Here is a 9,189-nt window from a genome sequence, read left to right as displayed (position 1 = left end):
TACAGAAGTCTAAACACTAGTGATTGCTCTCAAATTGTCAGTATGTTCACATATCGAACTCTGCATCTTTTCAGCACAAGTTAGGTACAGGGGAAAGACAAACTTGCCTTGTGTCCTTAAGGGGAGTACAGGGTGGAATAGATTACCAGGGGCGAGCACTTTTGCTCATATGATTCCAAAATAACGATCGATTTCATAAGGGAAGGTCTCTGTTATTATTTGAGGATGTTTCTTCGGATACCTCATTTTTTTATTGACATTGACAAAAGGATAGAATCTGTGGTTTCGAAAATATAAACATATTGTATCTCTTCTTCCTCCATACAAAGCATCGCAGGATGAAATAAAGGGAGGAAAACTGTCTTCATCCTCACAAAATGAACGGAAAACAGGATCACATTTCTTAATTTCTTGCAGCTCACATTGCCAAATTTCATGATGTGTAATCTGGAAGATCTTGTTTAATTGTAGATGAGCGATCAACTGTTTTTCATAAATTTCCTTGTTCGTATTGTCTTTAGAGGGGGGTGCAAAACTCGTGGATTACAGCATTTAGGATGAGCATTTAACTTCGACAATTATTTTTTGAGCATGAGAAATGGCATCGATGCGAAAACGGCCTACTTTGTATTCTCCTTGCAGCGAATCACACGTCTGTAAAGACATATTTTTTTGGTAATACTGGAAATAAATTCTACCAAGTCTACTTTGGTTTTCCCTGAGTCGATATCCTCAATGGGGTACTACACCTAGCATTCCTGATTTTAAGAAATAAGTCTTGAAGACTATAAAAGCAAATTGAGGTCACGTGAAACTGTGTTCGAAGGGGTCCAACTGATCTGTTTGTAGCAATAGTTGACAAAATTTTTCACAACTTTTTCCTAGAAAATTCATACTGCCTATGAATCTGATTTGAGGTCCTGGAATTGTCATAAGCATTTTACATCCCCTCGTGATTATATCTGGTAGTAACTATCGTGCATGTAGTTCTTAAAAAATTAGATAGGAATCGTATGAACCTGCATTGTGAGCTATACAACACGTGTTTTCAAATAAACAAAAACCTGTCACAGGGTCTGATGATAGCAACCAAGATATAAAATCAGATGCACTCCCAAAAATACTTTTTCAACAAATTCACCATCATGATTCCCTTGAAATTTCACTATACATAGAATGGGCTTATGTTCATCTGATATTATGCTTTCAAAATCGTAATACAGACGTCTGTAATGTTTTCGTTTCTTTGAACGTTTTTCTTTTGCAGGTGTCAAAACATAACATTTGTCTGTATGTAAACGTCCACAATGTGCACATCGAACCTTACATGTATGGAGGGTCTTCCTCTCCAGAACCGTCGAGCATTCTTCACATCTCTCTAGAAAACCACATACTGTAGCTTTGAGATTCTCAAAACACTTTCCTGTATAAAAATATGAATGACAGTCGAGGCATTTTACCATGTTAACAGGACTCTTACATCTTTTGGTCCGACATCTCTGACAAATATCTGAGCAGACGTGTGAGGATATTGGTTTATTGAAGGTACGCAAGCATCTGGGACAAAAGTGATTACAACAGAAAAATCCAGGAATGGAAACAATAACGTCATAGTGACGTTATTGTTTTTCAAAGTTTCCCACATTTTTGAAAAGGATAGGTAGTCATTTCGATTCTTAGGTCGGTGAAGTAAGGCCTCAGCACTCTCTTCGAATACGCGTTCGAATTTATACCGACATCGTGGAAGGCGTGTTTCAGACCAGAGACTGTTGTGGTCGGCTTCTATTCGTGTTCCACTACTCCAGACTTATCGGATTTGTTGTGAAGAATATAAGATTGATGTTCTTTTATTCTTTTTTCTATTGAACGTTCGGTTTGTCCAAAGAAAGAAAGATGGGCATTCACATGGAACTTGGTATATACACCATGAAGAGACATAGCTGAGCATTTATCTTTAGAAGATAGGAAATACTTGGATAGTATATTAATAGGAATATAAGTAGCTACTAACTTAAAAAGAAAATCTAAGGAATTTTATTTCCTGATAGAGAGCAAGAAGTGGTCAAACGGCTTCGAAAAAAAAGCGCCTCCAGTCGGGAAATAGAATCGATTGGTTTTTCGGCTGCTTTTTTTTAATAGTTGAACAATTCTCGCCAGTAACAACTTTTACACGGAGATGACCTGTTTACACTTCGTACAAATGAGAAAGATATAAATCTGTAACGTCGTGAAAATTTATCAGACATGCAGTTTGCTGCGTTCTGAAAATAAATTTTGAAAATTCATTATCCCACAGCTTTAGACACGTGATCATCAGGTAGGTAAATACCCTAACAGGATATGTTACTGTCTGAAATAATATGGGTACTACGGTCGATTTTTTTAGTATACGGGCCGGAAACCGAAGTTTCCAAGAGGAAGAAGAAGGAAAAAAAAAAAAAAACACCTGCTTGCCCGTGGCAGAGATCGACTAACTGGACAACCGGTCGAGAAAATAGGCTTAGAAAAAGTTCGTCCAGTCGACTACACTTGAACATCTTCGAGCGGCCAAGCGGAAGAGCATGCAAGTGCCACTCTACTCTGCTACACAGACCATAAATGTAGTATAAATTATCAGAAAATTAATTGAAATCATTAACAATATTAGAATAATGAAAAAAAAAAAATGCACACAAATTACAGTTAAGAGGAAACAACATGATAAATAGTACTTTGTTGCCTCATCCTTAGCTTTTATGACCATTCGTAAACGGTTGGGTATATTATTTACTAGCAGTTCTCTTTTTTTTATTTTTTTTTGATCAAACGATGCCCATGTGTTCTGCAGACAAGAAACAGGTTCATTTTTATCTCTTGGGAATTCTTCTTGAAGGCATTTCTTCGTAATTCACCATAAAATCTCAATGAGGTTTAAATCTGGTAAGTTTTCCAGCCATTAATTTGCCCTTCTTTGAAGTCATCTACAAGCGCAAGGGAGTGTTATAAGAAGCTGAATCTAGCTGAAAAAAGGAAATCACTATCACATAAATTTTTGAGCGCTTTCTGTTACCGGCATGAGAAGATTTATGTGATGGTGATTTCCTTTTTCAGCAAGATGGTACACTTTGGAATTGATTCTTTCGTACACAACACACAGCCTACCTGGACCCTCTGCGGTCATGCAAGCCTATACCATGTACCATGAACAGAGGTTGCCAATTTCACCATTCTTTATCAAATATATTTCTTTAACTTTCTTTAAACGGGTATCCTTTGATGGCCATGAGACACATATTGTGTGTACGTGTGTCCCATCTAATATCTTATAAAGTTTTAAGTATAATTTTGCTGTATTTTAGTGCACCACATCCTTTACTCAAAGCATAAAAGACATTATCAATTTTTACATAGTACTATACATACAACCTCGCTGTTTCAGTATTAACTTCAGCAGGCAGCATCAGCCAGCACCTAATTTAATGTATGCTGCGCTTATGTGTCTCTTAACGCTCTCGTCTCGCCGCGTTATCCTATTCTTGTTTCCACGAATTTTTATTATCTAAATTTAAATCTCTTAGTCTAAGAGGTACGAGGATAAACCTTCAGACTTCGAGAAATTTAGTTAGCTGTTCTTTTTGTTTCTCCTTTTCAAGTTCTTATTCCGGTTTTCTTTTTTCATTTTATTTGAAGCTCCATATAATTTTTTTCGTCCCCTTTATGCCCAAAAATTTATTAAGACATAAAAAATAAATGAAATAAAAATAATAAATATTTAAAGAAATGCATAAATTCTCCTTTGATTTACAAAGACATAGGCTAAATTTCGAATCTACTTACCACAGTGTGAATTAACTACACATTCACTGTGTGTTTAGCAATCAAAGATTCGACGATTTACAAAACCACGCGTGAGGTCTATTCCTCAAAGAACGCTTAAATGTCACTTCGTAATAGAGATTAAGCCCGCTACACGTACGCGCCCGAGGTCCTAACTGGCGAATGCACACTCCATGTAAGAAAGAATGTCGGTAGTGTAAGGTTCTCCGTGACAGGTTGGTCTGGGGAAGCTCCGGAGTCATCCGTTGCTTCCGCCAACTATACTACACAGCGAAAAAAAATTGCAGTTTTGTATTAAACGTTATTAAAATTCGCAGTATTTAATACGATCTATTTAGTGCATATCCACATTTAATAAACGCTATGTTCTTATTTTATTTTCTATTCACGTCAGCGGCCCATGAAGGTGCCGCGGTGCGATGCGTTGCCTGTTTATCATATTGACGACACTGCGCACAAAACACAATTTCATCGCATAAAAGAACCTTTTCCCAGTCCTCTTGACGCTACAAAAATCTTTGCTTACACCATCGCACTCTAGCTGCATTTTGCTTGGAAGTCATAAAGGGCCTCGTGTTAGGCACACGTGATTCAAAACCCAGTTTGAGAATTTGTCGCAACATCGTAGATTTAGACATATTCACAAACAGTTCTTTCCATCTCCTATGAAAATACCTCATACTTAGGAAATGGTTATTCCTCGACATTCTTCAATCTCCTCTCATCTCTCGATGTAGTTATTACCTTTCGATCGCTTCAACAGCAGTCGAAAGGTAATAGCTAATGGTTTGAAATTTCGTAACGTAATAACTAAAGGTTTGAAAATTTCGGTGATTAAAACACTGTCTCAATACTCTATTCACGCTTGCTTGACAATGTCAATTCCTTCTTTGCATAGACACCGTACGAAACTTCTTAGCTTCAGATATGCACTCGTTCGACCCCTGTTTAGCAAATGATTAACTGAAATCCACGCGCAAACGATTCCTCACACGAGTAATCTCGCATCTGAGGAAATACATGCTATTTCTATGCTCTCCTCAAAACCGATCGAAGAAATTTGGAATATTGTAATATTTTGAGTCACATTAAAAATTATTCTAGTTTTTTGAATGTTTTCAAATAACCATTTAAATCATATATATGATTTAAATGGTTATATAATCTACAAAGTAAGTAGATTTAGACGATGCTAATTCATATTTTGTAATAATTATTCTTTGCAATAAAGTAGAATAACAGTCACTGCTTTAAACCTTAAAATGATTTTATGGAAACGAAATGAAAATGCCATTGTCAGGCCGCAAAGACAAAACAAACTACTCAAGTTAAAACTCCAGTTGCACTGCCCACTACTTCAATCCTAACCTAAAAACAATATCAACATGTCACATAAGTGCACTACATTCATTCAATTACGTTAAGTGAATTCACTCAAGTGAGTGAATTGAATCTGCGGGTGACTTTTAAGTAGTGACTGTTATGTTTATAACAATCACCACTTAAGGTAATTGAGTGAATGTAGTGCACTTATGTGACACGCTGATATTGTTTTGGGGTTAGGATTGAAGTAGTGAGCAGTGCAACTGGAGTTTTAACTTGAGTAGTTTGCTTTTTCTTTGCGGCCAGTATGACGGTGGCATTTTCATTTCGTTTCAATAAAATCAGTTTTATTTTATAATGCAATGATTGTAATATCTATTTAATAAATGATATAATGCCTGAAATTTTTATAATTAACCGTAAAACACTTGGCAATTACAGTCGACTATAAATGTTTCCAAAATAGAAAATAATATGAACTTTTAGAAAGTTTTTACCTTGGGTTTAATATATGTTAAAGATACCAAGCTATTTTAAACCTGGTTTTTACTCCATTTCCCAAGTAAGCAAACAGATAATTAATTCATAAGTCAAGTTTGCGCCTGTACGTAATGCAAATCTATCTAAGTGACCCATAAAGTAATACAAGTCTAGGCAACTCGTGGTAAAGTTGGATTAAGCTCTGATCACTATTCTTAATATTTACCATTAATGCAAAGCCCATCACCTTGAGATATGCATTAAAGGCAAGGGGTCGCTACTCAGACCGGTTTCGACCTTTATTGAGGCCCCTCAGTGGGAACCAGGCTATTTGTCTGTTTGCTTGCTTGGGAAATGGAGTGAAAACCAGGTTTAAAATAGTCTGGTATCTTTAATATGAACTTTTTCAAACGTTCTCTTGAATATCCTTTGCAAATGTAAGTTGTAATAGTGGCCAACACTTCTTCGAATGGTTCTGCTGCACTTGCATAAATAAGTTGGATCACCTACGAAATCTTGTGGGTTTGGTGTCATCTGAAATGAAACTAATCCATGGGAAGGGGGGTTGCATACCGATAGAGCATCATGAGAGAAATAAATGAGAAAAGAATTGAACTTAAAGTGATTATAAATCAGGTAAATCGCTGTCATAAATATAAGAGAATACTCTGATCAGTTCATTTTGGTGGTTTCCTCAAGAAAGTTGAAATAAAATTTCCACGAACAAAACGTCGAGGAGATAAGTACAAGTCTTATTTTGAAGTAGAGAAACGACTGTGTATGTGTGTGATTACTTGATGTAATTTCCTTTTTTAGAATTGATTTGTTATATCTTTGGATACATACATATCTGACACCTCTTTATTGTATAAGCTTATACATTAAACGAATATTTATTACAAGCAATTATTTTATTAAAATATTCTCAAAGTTTTACGAAATGAGCTGCATTTTATTAAATTTTAGAAATGAACCATCTCATCAGAAATTGTTATCCACATTTTACGCGTAATAAATTGCCTGCAAAGCAGATGAAAACGATTCTCATTTCAATTTAAAAAACGTGGAACATATGAAATGGTAGTGTAAACACAAATAATGAATACATAAACCAATTAACTAAAAATTTTTTCATCCAAAAAGTCACTGAAGAAGTCCTCTGATAATTATGATAAAAAAAAAACCTAAAACGCGTAGAGTGAAGTTGCACATGCTCGTATAGTAGCTTCTGCTGTCTTCTCACTTTGATTAATTTCGTGTTCTTACCTACTCTGACGGTCTTGAAACATATGAACTTCAAAGGACGAGGGGTAGTGTGGCTATACATAAAAAGATTGGGAGCGAACTTTTTCATGGTTACTTGATATTAGCATGTACAAAGTTCAACCAAGAGTTCTCACAGAAGGAAATAATTTTCATCTGCCTCGTATGAGAAAAATCACGCTCTTCAAAGACTTCTCTGACACAGATGTTTGTTCTGTTTTCATCATCAAGTGCAAATACATCGATTTAATTTAAAAACATTCGAGGAACAGACCAAATACCATAAAAAAAAAATCGCAGGTAGTCGGTTAGGGAAACAGTGTCTCCATTCCTTCAAGAGGATTTTATTTTGAAGGTAGTAGAAAAATTAAGTAAAAAATAGTAAAGCCTTCAAGTGTCTTCGGAAAGATCCCAGCTTGGTGTGAGCAGATTCTCAATACTGCATAGCACTAAACACTCTCTACAAGAGTTCAATTTTTGTGTGGTATTAAAACCCATTCCGTTCACATTGTTTTGATAAATTTGCGATGACTTTTCCTTTAGTCCACATAACTATGATATAACTATGATATGGGTATTATTTCTGGGAAAACTCCGCACGTTATTCCGCTTAAAAATTATTGTTTTATGGCTATTTTGCCTGCTTCTGTTTAGAAGTGCCCCTGTTTTAATGTCATTGGCTTTTTACTCACGAATTCTTAGGGCATTGTACATGTATATTTACCAACAAATATATGTAGCATATAGCATAAAGGAAGAAAATTTACACATATCTTTTTCTTGGATGTTGTGGCTTGTCTGCTTTCTGCGGTTTGCAAACTACTGCTTTTATGGTGTTTGGAAGGGAGTGTATGTGTGGGGGGGGGGTCTTAGACAAAGTGGGAGAATTAAATTGAAAAACCCGGTTTTTTGTATAATATATCATTATTGGGGATGAGCAGAGCACTTTTTTTTTATAAGGAGGGGGTTATGGGAAAAGGGGGGTTGATGGGGTGAGGTCCGTTTCGACTATGTTTGGTCGTCGTCTGAACTCATCGAGGAAGTGGATGCTATGTCAAGTCGGTTAGGTGTTCTGCCTTTTAAGTGTTTGTGTTGTCGTCTATTGGTCGGGGTGGTGACCTCAATTTTATGTTGTGAAGCTTCCAAACCTAGGAGATTATGTAGGGCCGGTGGACATGGATAGAGTTCGTGTCACATTTTATGGCTATTGTTTCTGATATTCTAAGCATTGTTTCATTGTCTTGTCTGTCTCTTATGATGGCCTCGTCGAGTTGCGGGGTATGTTTTTGTTCAAGGGCGTGAACAGCTATTTCTGTTTTCCCTGTGCTTTGTATTCGATTTTTCTTTTTGACGTTGTGTTTGTTAGTGTTTAAATGTTCTGAAATAGGGATGTTAGTCATTGTAGTCTTGCCCATAAAGACCTGATGGTGGAACCTGTGTAGGTGATATCATACACAATCTTTCGAGCAGGGAAATTTTTAGACTACGTTGTGGTATTCAAATATTTCTTTGTGTGTGAGATTTAGTGGGTTTTAGTAGTCTTGCCCATAAAGTCCACCATCAGGTCTTTATGGGCAAGACTTCAAGGACACTTCCATGACTGTAACATCCCCATTCCAGAACATTTAAATTTAAACACTAAGAAATGCAACATCAGAGAAAAATCGAATACAAAGCACAGGGAAAACAGAAATACCTGTTCATGCCCTTGAACAAAAACATACCCTGCAAATTGACAAGGCCATAATAGACAAACAAGACAATGCTTAGAATATCAGAAACAATAGCCATAAAATGTGACACGAACTCTATCAACGTCCACCAGCCCTACATAATCACCAAGGTTTGGAAGCTTCACAACGTAAAATTGAAGTCACAACCCCAACAACACAAACACTTCAAAGGCAGAAACACCTAACCGACTTGACAGCATCCACTTCCTCTATGAGTTCAGACGACGACCAAGCATAGTCGAAACAATGGTATGGACCCAGTCAACCATCTTTTCCCATAACCCTCTGCTCCCCCTCTAAAAATCAGTTGCTATTTTCAACTGCTTTCCTCCTTTCCCATCCTATAAAAAAGCGCTCTGCCTGCCCACCTCAATAATGATTTTATATATATATATATATATATGTAGAAAGTATTTTACCTTGGGTATAATAAATGATAAAGATACCAAGCTATTTTAAACCTGGTTTTACTCCATTTCCCAAGTAATCAAACAGACAAACAAGTCAAGTTTGCACCTGCAAGTCTACAGGGTCAGCTAGACTTGCAACACTTGCAGGTGCAAACTTGACTTGT

This window comes from Typopeltis vanoorti, chromosome 24 (assembly GCF_054136105.1).
Source record: "Typopeltis vanoorti isolate ZY-2024b chromosome 24, IOZ_Tvanoo_1.0, whole genome shotgun sequence".
NCBI lineage: Eukaryota > Metazoa > Arthropoda > Arachnida > Uropygi > Thelyphonidae > Typopeltis > Typopeltis vanoorti.
The sequence above is the reverse complement of the archived record's forward strand: the minus strand, read 5'-3'. Positions refer to the sequence as shown.